The sequence below is a fragment of the Alligator mississippiensis genome, chromosome 1 (assembly GCF_030867095.1).
Source record: "Alligator mississippiensis isolate rAllMis1 chromosome 1, rAllMis1, whole genome shotgun sequence".
NCBI classification, from domain to species: domain Eukaryota; kingdom Metazoa; phylum Chordata; order Crocodylia; family Alligatoridae; genus Alligator; species Alligator mississippiensis.
The window spans coordinates 216037411-216056141 of NC_081824.1; the positions used below are offsets into that span (position 1 = coordinate 216037411).

Below are 18731 nucleotides of genomic sequence, written 5' to 3' on the forward strand. Positions count from 1 at the left end.
CTCCCCTCACATTATTTCATAAGCCAGCTGCTAGGAGGGATTTCACCTGTGGTGACTGAGAAAAGAGGGGTGAAAAACCAAATTCTTCATAAAAAGGAAATCTTCTGACTCTCTTCCCCTATAAATGGGCACCATTTGTGTTAAACAGCCTCTTGTCATGATAGATGTCTCCAGGGGTCAGGGGTTAAAGTTGATTTGAAGGTCAGCAGTAAAACAACAGACAAACCAGACGCCAAACTGGTTCCTTAGCTGTCGGTGGGAGCAGTGGTACAACCAGGTCTTGAACCTTTTTCAACCTCTAATAAAACAGGGGAAGAATCTGAAGTGGATCAACCAGGCCCCTGAGGAAGCCACACAGAAAAACACAAATAATATCAATATCAAGCAGCAACAGGAAACAATGGGCTAGCTCTCAGTGCTACATGCATGCTTCTATTGTTTCAAAAGCTAGGGAATTAATTCCACTTATTTATTTAAGGCGTGTCAACTCACTGCCTAAACCTGTTTCAGTGTCAAGATGAATAAAACTTTTATGGCTCATAAAATAGAGCCATTCATCTCAACGTTCTTTGTGGTGCCTTTTTTTTTTCTGGCCGACCGAGTTAGGCCTCTGATCAAAATGGTTATATCCGAAAATGCTGTTGCTATGAACTGTACCATATTAGAAAAGAAAATTATTTGATTGGCAAATGGAGCTCAGCAGAAACAATAAATTTACATTTTCTCAGTAATGTAATAGCCCCCCAAAATTCTCATGGATGCTCTTTACTCAACTGAATCCACTGCCAGCAATGCCTTGTTTCAAGAAAATAGAAATTTTTATTCTAACTCTGAAAAGGGGGGGTGGAACCAATAAGGAATAATACCCTGCTAAAATACTGCTTTAACATTAGGTTATCTTCTTGGCCTATTTCAGGCTAAGCTCATATATTTCTTTATATCTACATATATATGATACAATATGCCTTCATGTTATACTAACCAACTAGTCATCCACTTATGTTTCCCAAGTTTGTAGTTCTCACTTTCTATTAATGCTAATAATGCTACATTTTCAATGTCATTTCCATAGTCTAACCTATGGTATTGAATCTTGTAGTTGAAGGCTAAAGAAAAATTCTGACCAAATTTGTATTATTGCAATCACAATCTAGTTGCACTTTTAGTATTACTTCAACTTGCCACTTACAAATGATTTTTTAGTAATACAGACTAGTGAAACTATATCAAACAGCAAAGTCTGAACTAACTTCCATGCCTCACTACAAGGGGCAAAAGTTTATTTAGAATGAAAAGCAGAAGGAAAAAAATCCTCACTCAACCCCTAAAAATTAAAAAATAAATAAATAAAATCCCCAAACAGAAAACCTACTATGCAAGTGTGCCATCTTCATAGTTCTGGACTGTCAGGTAACAACATACAATGAAGTGTGTTTTTATCAGAAAAAAAATCCCATTAATTATAGTTCATGACTACTTTAAACCAAATGTTCAAATACTAGCTGGAAATGATGCATAAAATCTCAGCATGTTCTGATAGGTTATAGAGTCAATGGTTTATTGCAATGTAAAACAAACTGCAGGAAGAGAAGGTGGTTTTGTTTACCATTTTCATCAAAGCTGTTCATCATCTTGATATACTTATGCTATGTTGTGACCTCCATGTATGTTGCATTTCATTTACTTATTTATTTTCCAGAGGTTTTTGCCACATTTGTTGCTTTGAATGTCAGGGATGTCAAGTAACTCCCAGGGATCTTTGTACTACGTCCCATTTGAACTGAATCTCTATCTATAAACTAGCCAATAGATACAAACTCAGAAATATTTATCATCAAGTAATTTTTTAAAAACTTAATCTGAGGCAATTAGTAGCTGCATAAACATAGACATCTACCTACTCCAAATGCAATTAGTCTTTTAAAAGATTCTTCTGTTTAAACCAAAGAAAGCAGAGTTCTGATGGACATGCTCTTGTGTTATACAATTTTGTTTAAATCCTTATTTCATTTTGCCCTAGAACTTTTTTTTTTAATCTTCTTTAAAACTTGCAGTTTCTTTTCTTGATATCCAATATTGAAAACACCCCAGAATCCAAAGTAGATATATACAACTTCAAAATCTTTAACCATGTTTCTCATTTTTCTCTTTCTTTAATCTAATCACTAATTCCTTCACTTGGCCAAATAGTTAAAAATGTTAAGTGCTAGCAATGCCTCCTACCTCCCCCTCATATCTGTCTCTGTTTATGGAACAGGCCCTGGTTTCCTCCTTCTCTTGTTCAGCTCCAGGTCCTCAGGTCAGGAGACTGTAAATACACACAGCACTGCCCCAACCCATAAATCTGAGCAAAGGGCAGGCGTATATATTCAGATAAGCAATGTGGAAAAAAAAAGAAAAGAAAAGAAAAAGAGAACAAACAGACTCTGTGGTGAAGCAGGCACTTTCCTAGAAACAAAAATTAAATGCCAACAAACCTTTAGAATAACCTCTTTGGGAGGGAGGCTAGGGAATGGGGGTGAAATCTCTAGTCACCTCTTAATATTTGCTATTAAAAATGAACCTGGAATGTTCACACACTTTTTTTTTCATTGTTTATATACAAATCATTACAAAATGCATGCTATTGCCTTTGAGGAAACAAAATTTAATAAGTGGTTTCTATTACTTTATAACACGCTTTTCTCTCTTCAAGACCTTGTTTAGTCGTGTTTTCTTTTTCCTTGCCATTTCATTCCCAGGACCTCAGAAGCTTTCAAGGGAACTGTCCCCCTGTTATTGCTTCTCAGTTCCAAGGTCTTAGAATAAATAACATTGTTATTACTCACCTCACCAATTTTCAGGAAGAATTATTGCTGCAGCAAATGCGAACAGCACTAATATTTGCAAAGTGATAAATGGATTGTTACATACCTTTCGGTCTGTGTGGCCTCTAGTTATCCTAAGACCATCCTTTCTTTGGGAGGCCTCTGAACTGAGCAGGATTGAGACACTTTGTGCCTTGTACAAGGTTTCCCCCTCCCCCCCCCCACCAGATGAGTAGTAACCTTTAATGCTGAGACTAGAGGAAGATACAGCAAGAGCCACAAACAAGCCCAAAGAAACCACCCAGTTAATGAAGACACTTTCTGACATCCTCCTGTCCCATTTACACGCTGATTCAGCCAGTTTTGCTTGAGCAAGGCAAACTGGACGACTGACAGCTTGCCTATTCCACAAAGAAATGCAGAAACACATAGGACTTCACTCTGCTGCCTCTGACCTTTCCCCACTGCACTCACAGGAATCTCTCTGCCTCTCTTTGTTATCTGGTGTAAGTGGACCCTGGTGTTAGAGAGCTTTCCTTTTTCACTTTTGTTCAGGTGAGTTGTAACATATTACAGATGTAACAGTGATAGAAGCCATTACACTCCAAGGCCTTTCCTTCTTGAGTTGAAAAAGAAGTGAAAACTCCAGTTAGTTGACAGACCTCTACAGAAAACCATGCCAAAGGAGGATAATTATTTTCAAGTCCATTCCACCCCCTTCCTGACTTTCCCCAGTGACCTAAAACAAATCTAAATCAAATGTTTGTGGTGTTGGTGGATAGTAGGATTAAAGGTTTTCACTAACATGTTAGATAGAAAGGAGTTTTCTCTTTGCTTGTGACATTGAATTCTTAGTGAACTTTCTTCCCAAAAACTGAAATAGGGATTTGAAGTGGCAGCAAAGGCTTTGTCTGCCTTTCTATTATAAAGCTGCATTTTAATGGAGCTTATACTATTACATTTCCTAAAAGAATCTCAGTCCAAGTATTTTTCGAGGTTTCTTTATTTCAACAAGGGTTAATTTTTTAAAGGCAATTTTGTATAGCTTAAATTTATCATGTCGACTCCTTTTTTATTTAAAACAAATGTCTAAATCAGATTAATTACATAACGTGAGTCATGGTGAAAAATACCCTATACCGTGCAGTAATTTAAAACAAAACATTTTACTTCAGATCCACATCAGAGGCTCTGTAATAAGCAATTTCAAACATTCTAAATGTCTACTATTAGTATGCTGGGGTCATTAATGAACTTGTTCTGTTGCCTGCAGACATTTGCAGAAGTTGATAAACAGCTAAATCTTATGACATTTCCTGTTGATGGACTAAGTCTAGATTCCACCTTTTTAAAAGTCCCTAATAGTGGTTGGTGTTGTTTCTTTCAGATCAGGCATGCAGGGGCCACTTTGGGAATGATCCTTGTCTTTTCTTATGGATCTGGGAATCAGCTAGTTCTGAAGCATTCTTCCTCTTCCCAGGATCTGTGCATTCTTTCCTGCGAGGCCAGAGATTCCTGGCAGGAGGGGAAGCTAATGCAAACCAGGTCTGCATTCACTGTAAGGCGAGATCCTTTCTCCCTATGCCAGCCACAGGCAAGGGTTTGATGGGAGCCAAAAGATGGGTTAAGAGTTCGCAGAGATCTCTGCAGAGGGTTTTGGCTGCAGAACCTTTGCCTATAGGTATCTCTGTTGGAGGTATCACACAGCTTGACTCAATGGTTCTCCACTTTTTTAGACTCAAGGTGTCCCTTGAGTCAGTTTTTAGTTTTCACTTGTTTTTTGACTACAGAAAACTAATAGAGCAATTATATTGCAAAGACCGCAATGGGTCAGAGTGTTTTTAATATTATGAATTCATATTGGAAATCTTCATGTTTATCTTGCCACAGTGGTAATATTGCAATGCATCCTGAGGCACTCTTGAAAAGATCTAAGGTACTCCAGGGTGCAATGGCACCCTCGCTGAAAATCACCAACTTAACTGATGGTAATGGAACAGCTGGGTGAATAGTGCTTGGACCCTTTGATAAGCAGTTTCCATTGGATGTGTTCTCTCATGCCTAGGGCCAGATTTTCAATGGCTTTAAAAAGGTCAGATCAAACAGCCAACCAGGTTAATATGGTTAAGACATGCCAGTTTCTCCAGCCAATAGCACACAAGGAAGTTACGTAGGTAGTGTCACATATATGCATCTTTGACTACCCAGCCTGAATGACCAGGTACCTATTTATAGTTTGCCCAATGAAGGGTTAAAGGGATAAGTTTTCAACATCAGTGCAAAGCAGGGCTTAAACATATGCCTCGAGAACCCTAGCAAGATACTTCAACCACTCTTCTGGGACACCCCAGTAAGTGGTTGTGTTTACAAATATCAGTGAAATAGCCTGGGGCATGGCTTTATGAATCAATTATGATATACATTTTAGGCCACAAACATGTAGCGATTACTGTGTGGTTGCCCAGATCCGCCTTCATGGATACTTGTGGACACATAAGCAGTTAAAGTTGAGGGGAGGGGGATTGGCAAAGGAGAGAAAGAAGAAAGAAGAAAATAGGCAATGCCAGCTGAAATGTGCAATGAGGTGGATAATTCTTGAAAAGGGTGGGAACAAGAAGATGTTCTAACTGCTTGCAGCAACTTAGGAGAAGACTTTCAGACCAAAGGCTGATGCATGGTGGGCCTGTGCTACAAAGCCTACCTGAGAACAGACTGCAACAAGTCCTTGAGGTAGACTGCAACAAGTTCTTAGAGAATTCTTAAAATGAGGGCAATGTTGCAATGAATGGGGGGTCCTCTATTTGTGCCTACTAACAAGATACTGCCTATGATAGAAGCTGGGAAGCTGATGAGAAGGGAGTTGCTATAATCAAGGTGAGAAGAGATGAAGGCATGGGTGAGGATTTCAACAGATTGGAGTCAAGGCACTGGCATTGATTGGCAAGGTGGCAAGAGGCAAGTCTGTGCATAAAAAGAGACAAGGAACATGGAAGATACTTAGTTTGTAAGGTTTTACAAGCAAGGACTGTGTAAACTATATACTGCTTTCTGTGAGGCAAACAAATGCTTAAAAATAAGCAACAGAATAACTAAGCTGGGAGAAGAAGGAACTTTGTGAGTGAATAATCACACCAAGGTTATGGGGACAAATAGAGGAGACAATATTGTGAGTGGAAATGTTTCTCTTAGCCAAAATCTTACGTTTTTCTTACCTTCTGCCTTCAGATGAAAGTGGTTGAAATAAAGAACACGTGGACCTAGATAGGCAGGGAATTAAGATTCTTTAAAAGGGCCAGTTATATTTAGTTGGGTATGATTAGCATAAAAAGACCTACTTTAAATCATGCAGGTAATCCAATTATTTACTATGAAATCTAGCCATAATTCTCTCATTTCTGCATACACATTATACATACATGAACACAATTGGTCAAAAAAAATGTTTAACTGGATTAATGTAATCCATCAGTAGGTTTAGGGCTGCAAAATTCCCCAGAGAATGACGCAAACAAGATGACATTTTGAATAACTTAGGCATCCAGATATCCCAACCTGCTCTCCAAACCTTGGTACAATTTATTGACACTCTTTTTAACTCTAGAAACTGAGCTGGAAATGTCTTGAGAACATATTTTCTTGTAAGATTTCTGCTGTTTCCTGGCTTCTAAGACAGTTTGGAAATACTGTTGGAATAGTATTTCTTGCAGTATTTAGCTACATTTAGGAGGTTTACAAACCCAGCTAAAATTAGGGAATGTATAGGTAAATAAAAAGTCAAAATAATAATAATAACACACTCTACCCATATATTTATATATGTATATATAAACAACAGGCTTTGCACAATCAGGACTTAATTTTTTTTTGTCAGAACCTCAGAAAAAAATATCAGAGAAGTTCTTATTTTATCCAGACCAGTTCATAAATCCTAAGTCGTAAATCCACATGATATCCCAGACTGCTGGATTTTGCATTTGGAGCTCTGAAAGACTGATAGCTGAAAGATTTATAAAATCTGAGGTAGCCATACTGCTCCCTATTGGCTACACATCTGAAGAGTTTCATGTATGTTGTTTATTCCAGTGATTCCTATGTATGGGATATATTGTATTCATGAAATGAGCTCCTTATATGCTAGTTTCAAATAAGAATAGTGCAAACCAGTGTGCACAGAGCTAACATTTTTGATCAGGCTGCCATCCCCCCTTCAATTCAGGGAATAAACATAGGCATCAGATGCCTAAACTCATATACTCTCTTAAGAAGCATAATCATTTAGTTTGGAGTGGGCTGTAAGCCATACAAATATATCCTGCAGATTATTTTCTTAGTTGGACAGACACTGCATATTTTGAATCAAAAGGCAGGCACATTAGAAGAAGAGTTTTCTATTTAATGAGCTGACTTAAATACAAAGTTTCTGTGAGTATATCAGTGAACTTCATGGGACGGTCTGTCAAATCAGACCAAAAAAAGACATACATGCCCTTGTAAAACAAACTCCTGTGAGCCCTGTTAGAACCTTTTTTATTTTACTTTCAGGGAGATACAAAAAAGCAGGAGCACAGTCTCCAAAGGTCTCCTCGTTAGTTCTTCATTGTCCATCTAACTGGTTTATAACCTCTGGACAGTCAAGGAAAAGAAGGAAAAGGAAATATATTCCTTTATTCTTCAAATTACAGTACCAGAAATAAGTCTCCTACACCACTGATGCTGATTCTGCTCAGGTTCTTGGCCTGCATTATTATATACTTTATTCAGGTTCACCAGATGAATGTGAATGGGTCAAGTGTTTCCTCCTCTGCTAAAAAGCTGACCAGGGGTGTGGGTGGTGGAAAGTTTTGTGAGTTTCTGCTCATGAAGTTCCCAATAGTGGGTAATGTCTAGATTCTTGGACCTTGAGGGACCTGGTTTTCTATGCCTCTTGGATTCCTTCAACACAGTGTTTCTGGAAGTGCCTCAGTGTCTGGTGGCTGTTTTCCTAGAAGGCCTTCCTCAAAAAGATGTCTTGGTGTGGAAAAGTTAGAGTGGATGTGTACAGCCCATCCATTTCCATATACCAACCCTTCCCTATGCATTCTTTGTTTGGAAAATGCTGCAGAGTCAGGGGTCTTTTTACATGCATATCTGGGAGAGATGATCTGACCCAGTGTTAGATTTTGCTATTTTAAATGAGCCGGTCATCTTCATGGTTTCTGAAGAGAAACCTCTTCTATTTTTAATCCATCTGTCATAAAGTTTTCCTGATTCTTTTCTCTAATTAAAAATGCTATACAAGAGCTATAACTTAGCAAGAAATGAAAGGTCAATAAATGAAGAAAGCTTAATTTGTAAGTAATATGACTATTTAATGAATCATTTCATTTTTAGAAAAGACATTAATCTAAATGCAGAAGACAGAGACATTTGGAGTATGTGCAAACTGGATATTTAAATTTTAATGAGCACCCCCTGAAGAAAGAGTTTAACAGAGTGAAAACATAGCAGATAGCAAAAACATTCTTGAGAAATTCTTTAGGTCAAGTGATTTGTACCTTAAAAATAGTTATCCATATCATTTCAAAACAGCTATGCTGAGGATCAATGAAGTAGGAATACCACTGTTAAGAATGCTGACTATAACTAGGTGCACTCTACAAAAATGGTCTGTGAGTATGTATGTGCGTTATTAAAGAATTAATTTCAACATGTTTTGCATTTACTTTCTACAGATGCTAAAGAGTAAGTTTTACTGGACTTGATTTTCAAAGAAAACAAATTTAGAAATAGCATATGTAGATGCTTTTTAAAACCAAATGTTAGATATGTGCACATGCAAATTTACAGCAGAAGTGCTTACACACCCAGCTAATCCCTGAACAGTACCATCTAATTGAGATAAGTAGGGAAAACAGCTCAAGTAGCAATTCATAAAATCATAGACTGGCATTTGTAAGGCTATCAGGGATCACAAGATATCATCTAGTCCAACCTCCTGCACCAAGGCAGGATCAAACATAGGCATTCTTGGCAGATGTTTGTTTAATGTGCTCTTAAAATCTTTCAATAAAAATATATACTATAACTTTACTTTATAGTAAAGTGGTAGGGGGCAGCACTGGCAGTCAGGCAGTGGGGTAGGCAGTAAGGGGGCAAGTGGTGTGGGAAACAGTGGGGGACAGACAGTAGAGGGCAGGAGGTGTGGACATGGTGGGGGCAGGTGGTAGAGAGAAGGTGGTAGGAGGGGCAGGCAGCTTGCTCCCTGCTGCTTGCCCCCCACTCCACTTACTCCAGTCTTGTGCCTGCACCCCTGCATCAGGCTTCTGCCTCCCCTGTCTCATCTCCCCTGCTTCTCCCTGTCTGCCCTCCCTGCAGTCTTGGGCCCTGTCCCCCTTTCCCTTATTTCCCGCCCCTGCAGCCTCTCACTAGGGCCCAGCAACAGTGTGGGTGGTGGCAGTGACATGATTCCTGGGGTGTAGGGATGCAGCCTGGTCAGACACAATGCCTGGCAGCAGTGGGGCTGGGGGAAGCTGCGGTGACAGTGCAGAGTTGTGCCCCGCACTGTCAGCACTTATGTGCTGCTTATGGCAGAAGGGGTTGGGGGGCAGGCTACAAGTGGCAGAAGCAGCATGGAGGGAAGGTGGGGAGGGGAAGGGAGGGGAGGGGGGGGGGGCCCAAGGCTGTAGGGGAGAGAGAGAGAGAGAGAGAGAGGGCAGGGGGTGTAGAGGCAGTGGGAGGAAGAAGGCAGCAGCTGTGGCTCTGGCCTCAACCCCAGACCTGGGCCAGAGTCAGAGCAGTTGCCTGACCCCTTCCCCCCACCTCAAACTCAATTTCAAGATGAAGGGCTTTCCCCTTATGTTAAATGGGGAAAATACCTTGTCTTGGAACTGAGTAAATATAGTAATTACTCTCTGAGAACAATTTTTCAACTAGTCTTTCACATACCTGATGGTGACTACATCTGGCCCATACTTTATCAGCTTGGGTATAAGCACGTTATGTACGACACTATCAATGCCTTAATGAAGTCATGATATATCACAGCTACTGCTTTCCTCTTAGCCACTAGCCAGTTACCCTGTCAAAGGAGCAAATTGGATTGGTTTGCCATGGTCTGTTCTTGATAAGTCCATGTTAGCTGGTTTTTAATCTGTTAGCTATTTTCTAGGTACTTGCAAATTGAATGGTTAATCATGTGTTTCAGAATCTTTCTGGAAAGCAAATTTAGGCTGATTGGACTATAATTTTCCAGGCCTTCATCTCCTCCATCTCCCCTCATGTCCCACTTTGTTAAACACAGGCAATATGTTTGCCCGTTTCTCAGTCCTTTAGAACCTCCCTTGTTCTCCATGTGTTTCTGAAGCTAATTGCTAATGGTTCAGATTGCTTTTGCTAGTTCCTTAAACACTCTGCGGAGGCTTTTATCAGGCTCTGCCACCTTGGACTCATCCAACTGATCTAGATAATGTGTGACCTGTTCTTTCCTTGTATCTTCCATGCATACTCCTATCTCTTTGCTAGAATTAATTTAATTAAGTTTATTGTGAAGACTGAAGAAAAGAAGACTTGGAATACTTGAACATTCTCTGTGTTATCTGTTATTTGCCCTTCTTTCCCACTTTGCAATGGGTGGTTAGTTTGTTTTCCTTTTTATTTCCAATATTTTTATTAAACGTTTTCTTGTTGCCCATGTTCCTTGTTACATGAAACTCATTCTGTGCCCTACTTTCTTTGATTTTATTCCCCACTGCCTGTGCTATTACTTTATACACATCTTGAGTTATATGCCCTTTTTGTATACCACATTTTGATTTTTAGGTCATTGAAGAGCTGCTGATGCCACCATAATCATCTCTTACTATGCTTTCTTCCCCTCATATTATGATAGTTTTCTATTTTGTCTTTACTTATCAGCTCTTCTGCACTCCTTTATCCCCCAAGTTATATTCTCAGGTGATTTTATCTACTATGTCCCTCAGTTTTTTGAAGTCTTCTTTTCTGAAGTCCATAATACTTATGCTGCTGTTTTCACATCTTCTTTTCTTTAGATTAGTGCACTATATCATTTCTTGATCACTTCCTCTCACATTACCTTCCACCTTTAGATTCAAAATGCATCCCCTCCTACTAGCCAAAACAAAATGGAAAGGAGCTGCTTCTGTAGCAATTTCCTCCACCTGCTGAAACAAGTTTTCCTTAATACATTCAAAGAGCTGAATGGTCTGTGTATGTCCTGCCATATTGCTTTTTTAACAGATAGTCTGGGCACTCAAAGTTCCCCATTGCCCCCAGCTTCCAGTGCTTGGTGTACTTCTAACAGTTGTTCAAAAAAACTTTGTCCATCAGCACTTCTTGATTAGAGGATTTATACTAGACCCCCACCACGACACTGGCCATGTCCTTTCTCCCTATTATCTTTACCCAGAGACATTCAACAAACATGCCCCTCTTTATGGACTTTAAAGCAAGTATACACATTCCTGACATACAGTGCCAACATCTCTTCCCTTTTTCCCTCTGCTTGCCTATCCTAAATGAGTTACACTCTTTCATGTCAGGATTCTAGTCCCACACTGTGTTCCACCAAGCTTCTGTTATGTCATACCTTTGGTTGCGGACTAAGCTCTCCAGTTTTTCCTATTTATTTCCCCATTTCTTGGCATTTCTGAATAGGTATCTCCAATGTTCAGAACTTTAGATATCTATCATTCTCACTCCTGTCTTACTTGTGGCCATTTTTCACTCCCTGGTGACATGCCAATGCTAAAACTATATTATCATCAACATTGTCATCCTTTTTCTCATCACCATCATCATGATGGAGGTTATCATCCTCCTCTTGTGGATCCTCCTCAATAGGTGAGACAGTGTCTAAAGATGCTCTTTCTAGTCAGATGGGCTCCACCATTTCCCACTTCATAGAATACTATCCTATGGTTGAGGAAAGTACATCCCTGACAGCACCATTTTCAAAGCTATGCATTCATCTCCAAAATCCATCCGTCCATCTCTGTCTGAGCCTTTACCTTTCACTGTGACTACTGACAAGAAGACTACCAGGGCTCCCAACACCTTTCCCTGTGTTCCCAGAGCCTTGGAGCCACTTCTGAACTGATTTGGGTCATGCCTGGAAGTATCATTAGCATCTGCACGGGGAATTATTCAGAATGGTGGATAAATTGAGGCAACTTTTCCATGTTAGCTCAGTTTTTGACCCTGGGCAGATAACACACTTCCCAAGATGATGGGTCATATTGGCAGATGCATGCCTCCCTTAAAAGGGAATCACTGAACATCCCTACCTCCCCCGCCTGCCATTCTCCATAAAGCTTTGTCTCCTTTTTTTGTCTCCTCTTCCTAGGACCTTTCCAGCTTTAGGGTCATTTGGGCATAGTGGGGAGGGAGGGTAAGGGAAAGTAATGGGTCCTCCACAGTCACTGGGGACTGAATCTTTTCTCTAAGTCCCAGGATTACTCAATGGTTCTTAAATTTCATCTGCAGCAGGTCTGGATGGTTGAAGACTGGCATACTGCCTGAAGTGTCAGGTGGTCAACTGCCTGTAGGCAGATGATGGCTCTTTTTTATGGGGAAGCTGCAGTTATTTCAAGATGAAATCTTGAATACTTGCAGGAAACTGTTCATGATCTGTTCATAGAGTAACAAATCTGTGCAAATCACAATCTAGTCATAGATATTCTGTGAGCAGAAACAATTTATGGTCATTACCACAGCAACAGTGATCACTGTAATCCTGTCCTATAGAGCTGGGGCCTGAACCTGCTTCAGCTGAAGTCCCTGAAAATAGTCCCCTTGGGTTCAGTGGGAGCAAGATTGGTCTGGAAGCATTGTAAATAATGCTATTAATTTCTGCTATCTGCTTTACTTTTCCAAGCACAAATACCTTTAAGTGCAATTTTCCAATAGGGTTTTTAAGGACATTCAACTAAACTGTTAATGAAAACCATCACTTTGAAATTCTTGCACATATCCCAAGCTGACGGCAGTTTTGCATATCTGGATGTCTGCTCTATTCATCTATATTTCTCTGTACCATTACTGTCTCTGAAATGCATATGGCCTGGTTTAATATGGTTTTCGTGTTGAATTCAGGATACGGGAAAGATCATTCTTAATTATATTATTTATTGAAGCACAATATATTTATATGTACTTTCTGCTACAGCAGCAGTGAGCTATTTTCCAAGGTCATTATCTGGGTGCTGTAGATATACAGATGATTAAATGGGAATCTGATGTAAAATTGGTTCTGTGAAACCTTTAGCATTTTCCAGACTTATTTCCATTACCTGCTTTGCCAGAGTGTCTCTACAAACCTTTTTCTGGTGTGAGTCCATTAAAGTTGACTGAGTTACTCTGGTAACTCTGGAACCTAATGCAACCGCTTGGACAATTGGATCCCTTTTTGAAAATCTTTTTAAAGTCCCCCCTGAAATAACTATAGTGGACTTTGAGCAACTTTAGTAGATTCAGAATATGCTGAAGCTGATAGGGTAGGGCTTGGTTGACACAATACTTTTTGGGCTATGCGGGGGAGCAAAGGGGACTTAACTGGATGCTTCTCTGTTTGGCCCTGCTACAGCTTCAGAGGGGAAGTGGGGAAGGAAGAACTCATCATATGCTCGTCCTCTAAGATGCTGGAGGAGGGATAGTGAGGGTAATTGAATGGGAGGATCTTTTCCCCCGCATACACAATTACCAATGTAGCTGCCTTTGTGCATAGGAGGGACTCAACTTCATCCTGAAAAGGATTAAATAACTTACTACCTTTTGACTCCAGAGTGCAAGAAGGGAGCAAGAATCACATGGCTGTTATTTGTTCTCTGGTCTGCTTTTGGCTGCCCACTTCACACTGACCCTGACTTGGGAAACTACAGAGTTATGATTACTATGGGTGCATGGAAGTGTTCAAATGAACCAGTGGAAGTGTAACAGTTTAGTTAGAAACCCTACTGGTAGAGCCCTGTATCAGCATTACAGGGCCTGACTGTGTGCTCTGCCAGTGACATCTGGCCAGGGGGGTCCCAGTGCATGCATCCCAGGATGGTGGTAGTCTCCCTTGTCTACTGAGAGATAGCTGGCAGCAGCTGAGGACACCGGTCAAGGCTGACTAGCAGGCCACCCCAGAGAACCACACCTCTTCTCCTCATAACATCCTCTCCTTCCCTCCCAGCTGTCAGGGAGCAAGGTCCAGGGGGCATGTCCATGGGGGCCACAGATTAGGAGTGGTCTGGTCTAGTCTGTGTCTGTATCCAAAGGAACAGAGAGCTGTGGGAATGGTGGGGGCAGAAGTGGGTCAGACCATGTCTGGGGGAAGTGTTGGCAGGTCAGGGGTCCAGTGGTGGTGTGTGAGATTCTCCTGTCTGCTTCAGTTTGTGCAGGAGGAGGCACTGTTAGCTGCATAGCCCTGCCTAGGAGGCCTTGGAGAGTAGGGCTGTGTGAAGCTTCGGTCCCTGATACGATTTGTTGGAGATTCAGCCCAATTTGGGGTCCGAATCTCTGAATCTGAATTGAATCAGAGGACCCTTTAATCTCTCTGAATCTAATCAGAACCCTCTGAATCAATTCAGAGAGATTCAGAAAGATTTGGTGATTTGGACATAGACACAGCTTTAAATATTTTTTTCTACATACCTCTAAATAGCAGGCGGCTTGTGAATGCTGCTATGCTGGGGTGCATGGAGAATCCCACAGAAGTGCAGGGGGCTCCCCAGCATGCTCGGCAGCAGATCCAGAAGTGGACCAAAAGCACTTCCGGCCCACTTCTGGGTCTGCCGGAGAGCACACGGAGGGGCCCCTGCACCCTCCAACTCAGTGACTGGTGCCTCCTGGGTCTTGGGGGGGGGGCACCCGAGGTTCCCCTCTGGCTGATTGCTGAGCCAGGGGGACACAAGGGGGTCCCCCATGCGCTCCCCAGCAGCCCAAGAAGCAGACTGGAAGTACTTCTGGGTTCACCACCAAGCACATGGAGGGCCCCCTACACTCCTGTGGGATGCTCCATCTGCCCCAGCATCACAGCGTTCACAAGCCATGCTGGTACCTCGAGGTTTGTAGAAAAAATATTTAAAGCTGTGTCTATGTCCAAATCACTGATTCTCTAAATCAGAATTGAATTTTCAGATTCAGATTTGGCCGAACTGAATCAGGGACAGTAATCCGAATCAACAAATCAAATCACTGTCCCTGATTCGGACCGAATCCGAATCCAAATCAAATAGGGCCTGCTTTGCACACCCCTAATGTAGAGGGCCATTGAAGCTGATGTGAGAGTTGTTTGCTGTGTTGGAGCAGTCTGGCTAAGTCATAGACTGTCCGGCTAAAGCAATGCACACTGGGATGCCAGAAGATAGCACAGAGGCTTCTATTGGAGAAGTAAGTGTACAAGTATTTGGTTCTTTGGTAGAAACTCTATTAGATGTCATTTCTACCTTGTTTGTAGTGGTAGAAGTTTCTAACAGACCCAGTATAGTTGGTCTGGTACAAACTGTTTGACCACTTGTACACTTACTACAAGTCCACCAGTAGAAACCTAATGCTTGTATGCAGTGTTAGTTATTGTGTACCACTGAAATGAATTGCAGCAAAAATTAGAAAATAAATCCCTGTACAGCTATTGCAGTAAGTCTAGCACTTAGACAATCCTAGGTATGTGAGCCAAAAATAAACATGAATTTCCTACCTGTTCTAATACAGAAGGGAATATTTGTATCCTTTTAGAATTGATGCAATGGAATGTAATTAATACTTTTAGATTATGGCATTTTTAAATGATAAAGCATTATAATCTATTAGTTCTACATTGTGATGGATAAGCATACATAAAATGGGTCCAAACAGATTACAATTTTAGGTCTTCTGTTACCACCAAAGTCAATGGAAATACTCCCACTTACTAACCTGGGAGCTAGGAGGCTTAGGATTTTGAAGAATTGTTCAGTAAATAAGACACTATGGATTGTTTTGATTGTTTATGGAAAGTTCATTTTATGTTCATCCCAACTCTTTTGTCACCCACTGTTAGTCTCTAAACTTTCTATACATTTCTATACATTCAGATTGAAAAACATATGCTTATCATTCTACTAATCTAGTTACTTACAGTGCCACCATCAGCCACCTCCTTTGACGAAGGAGATGTTATTTACCATTTTACAGGCAGAGAACTGAGGCACATGGGGCATCTATACACATGCTCTAGGGTGGAGGGGCAGTCACTTTAATTAGAGTGGCTCCAAGAGCTGCTCTAATTGGATGTGCACAGAAGTGCTGCACGCATGTTTTACAGTGCTTTAACTTAGAGCACTTTTTAAAGCACTATAAAGTTACAGTCTTAAACATGACAAAAGTGCAATGTTTGGTTGGGGGGCTTCTAAGCCTCCCTGCACTTTCCAGGTTAGGAGACAGGGGGCACTCCACAGCCTCCTGGGGCTTCTCCACTGGTCAGAAATTTGACCAGTGTACAGAAATTATTTAAAGTATTGTAGATTGCTAAAGTGCTGTAAAATATAGAGCTTCAAATTTAATGCCACATTTAATGAGGGTTAATGTAAAGCATTGTAGCCATTTTTAAAGCGCTGGAAAGCCATGCATTTATGTTAAGTCATAGCAATAAATCACTTTAAATGGCAAAAAATCAACTTCTGTACAAACCTATTAAAGTGCCGACAGTGTCATGTGTATTCAGCATCCTGTGTTTCAAAATGGCAGCTGTGGTGCTTGAACTAAAGATCATTCGATTAGTTCAAGCACCCCTGCTGCCATTTTGAAGTGCGGGGAAGCTGAATAGATGTGACACAGAGGATGGTGGACCATGTTAATTAACATGCTCCAGCAGACTCGATTAATCAAGTCCACTCTGACACCTGCTAATTAGCACGCATTGGAGCAGATGGCCGGCACGTGTATAGGTATGATGTATTAGGCAACTTGCCCTGGGTCACACACAATGTCTGACTGGAAATGGAACTCAGGTGTCCTGAGCCCTCTATTAAAAGACCTAGCTCAGCTTTGGCTGAAGTTAGTGGTAAAATTCCCATTGACTGCAATGGGAGTGGTTAGACTGCTGCTAAATGCTTTTGAAAATACCATTCTCAATGGGTTTTATAGTCTTTTTTATAGTTACAGTCTTGGCATGACAGCAGGAGTGGATGATTGGTGGGGAAGGCAAGCCAATAGAAATGTTCATATCACAAAGGATATTACAGTCAAGTATTAAGATATTGCCTTTCCTTTTAGAAACAAAAACTGGTTTAGGGTGAAACCCCACCCCCCAGATTCGGACCCAAAGCAAACCTAAATATTTCCAGGTTTGCTCACCCTGTCCTTCTCATTGTACACTGAAGCTGTTCTACTCTGAGCATGTTTCAAAGCATTCTGTAACTTTCTGTGCCAAAATAAATGTTACTTTGCCATCAAGTAGGCAGAAGAATGAAGGAAGTAAGACATGCGAGTAAGAAAAGAGTCCAAACAGGAAAACGCTTTTCTTCTAATTTTAAAGTTTTGCATGATCAAGGCTATTCTGCTCATTCTGATGTAATCAATTTGTAGATACCCAAATACAGATCCAACTATGGAAAGCACTCTCCCTTTGATTTCAACAAAATCCTTTATAATTCTCTTTAAATGTTCCAGAGCTTTTGAAAAGATTGTTATCAATGCCAACCAAAATGCTTTAGATCTTTTTTTTGCCTGTCTTTAAATACTTCCTTTATTTTTAAGCAGCACTATTACCACTGTACATAGAAACAGAATCTAAAAGAGATCTGGTTTTCTTTATCCTTTATACCTTATCGGGTGAGACGTTCTAACCTTTTTTTTATTTACCTAATTGCTTTAATATGATATTTTAACCCCTACAGTACAGTGTTTCTTCTCTCTAACATACAGCTTGTAGTAGTACCCATGCCATCTAGATCAGGCATTTATTATACCAGGTGCTGTATATATAGGTAAGAAGGAGCAGCTCTTCCACCAGAGCTTTAATTTGTTAGTACTAGCTTGTTATGACAGGTGGGCCGAATGTGAGTTTGTGATATAAAATGAGCACAACAGTAGCTCCTCTTACTTTCCCAGAAACCAAGGCTTTTGCAGGCTCTCGTCTCTGGAAGTTTGTAGGTTGAAAATGAAAAAAAATTATCTTTGTTTGCTATATTGTTTTCTGCATGCCAGTTGTTTGTATTGAGGGTATGTGCAGACATTAAACTTGGATTGACTTAACTGGGGTTAGACCAATCTAAATGCTAAACTGTACATACGTTGAGGGAGAGTAGATCAGACAAAATATGGCCAGCCCAATCTAACTTAGCTCACCTTAGGGCTAGGGACAGACATTACACATAAACCAATTTAAGTGATCAGAAACTGGTTTAAACCTGTAACAGAACAGATGTTCAGTGCACATAAACCAGTTTGAGATTGGCTGAAACCAATTTGAGATAAACCTGGTTGAATGTAGTATCAGACTTAACTCATTTGGGTCAAACCGGTTTATGCAATGTCTGTCCCAGACCCCTTGCTGGTTTAAGTTAAACCAGACTCCCCCAGGATCCTGGCATGCTTTCTGGGCTGGGCAGGGCTCTGCTTCCCAGCAGGGTTGGCCCCTCCCCTCTGCTCCCCGGCTGCAGCTCCAGAAGAGACTACAGGCACAGCAGCATCTACCTGGCTTCCCCCTACCCTACTCCCCTGCCCCCCATCACTGCTCTCTGCTTAAGCAGGAATCCTCCACTCCCTCCCATCTCCCACAGCATGGACCTGAGCCCCATGGACCCTAGGCAGGGTATGCTAACTAATACTGAGAGGTGTCTCAGCACGGTATAAGGGAAAGGAAGGCTGCTCTTGTGTCCCCCTCGGCTTCTAGCCTGAGCCACTGCAATTTTCTTAGTCCAGAGAGAATATCTGTCCAGTTACAAACCAGTTCAGCCTAGCCAG

The 18731-nt window shown here is 41.0% G+C and overlaps 2 long non-coding RNA genes across 6 annotated transcripts in view; one reads left to right on the forward strand and one right to left on the reverse strand.

Moving 5' to 3' along the window:
- LOC102569654 (uncharacterized) overlaps positions 1 to 356 on the reverse strand; it is a 13803-nt gene extending 13447 nt beyond the window's left edge. For both annotated transcript variants that reach the window (XR_002094510.2, XR_009458031.1), the window contains exon 1: positions 1 to 356. This exon is cut by the window's left edge and continues 143 nt beyond it. This is a non-coding gene — a long non-coding RNA (uncharacterized LOC102569654).
- LOC109286470 (uncharacterized) overlaps positions 1 to 18731 on the forward strand; it is a 44916-nt gene that overhangs the window by 8792 nt on the left and 17393 nt on the right. Inside the window, exon 4 of one of the 4 annotated variants that reach the window (XR_009458029.1) lies at positions 311 to 563. The exons of the other annotated variants lie outside the window; for them this stretch is intronic. This is a non-coding gene — a long non-coding RNA (uncharacterized LOC109286470). Of the gene's footprint in view, positions 1 to 310; positions 564 to 18731 lie in introns of those variants that run through there. 4 annotated transcript variants of the gene reach the window in all.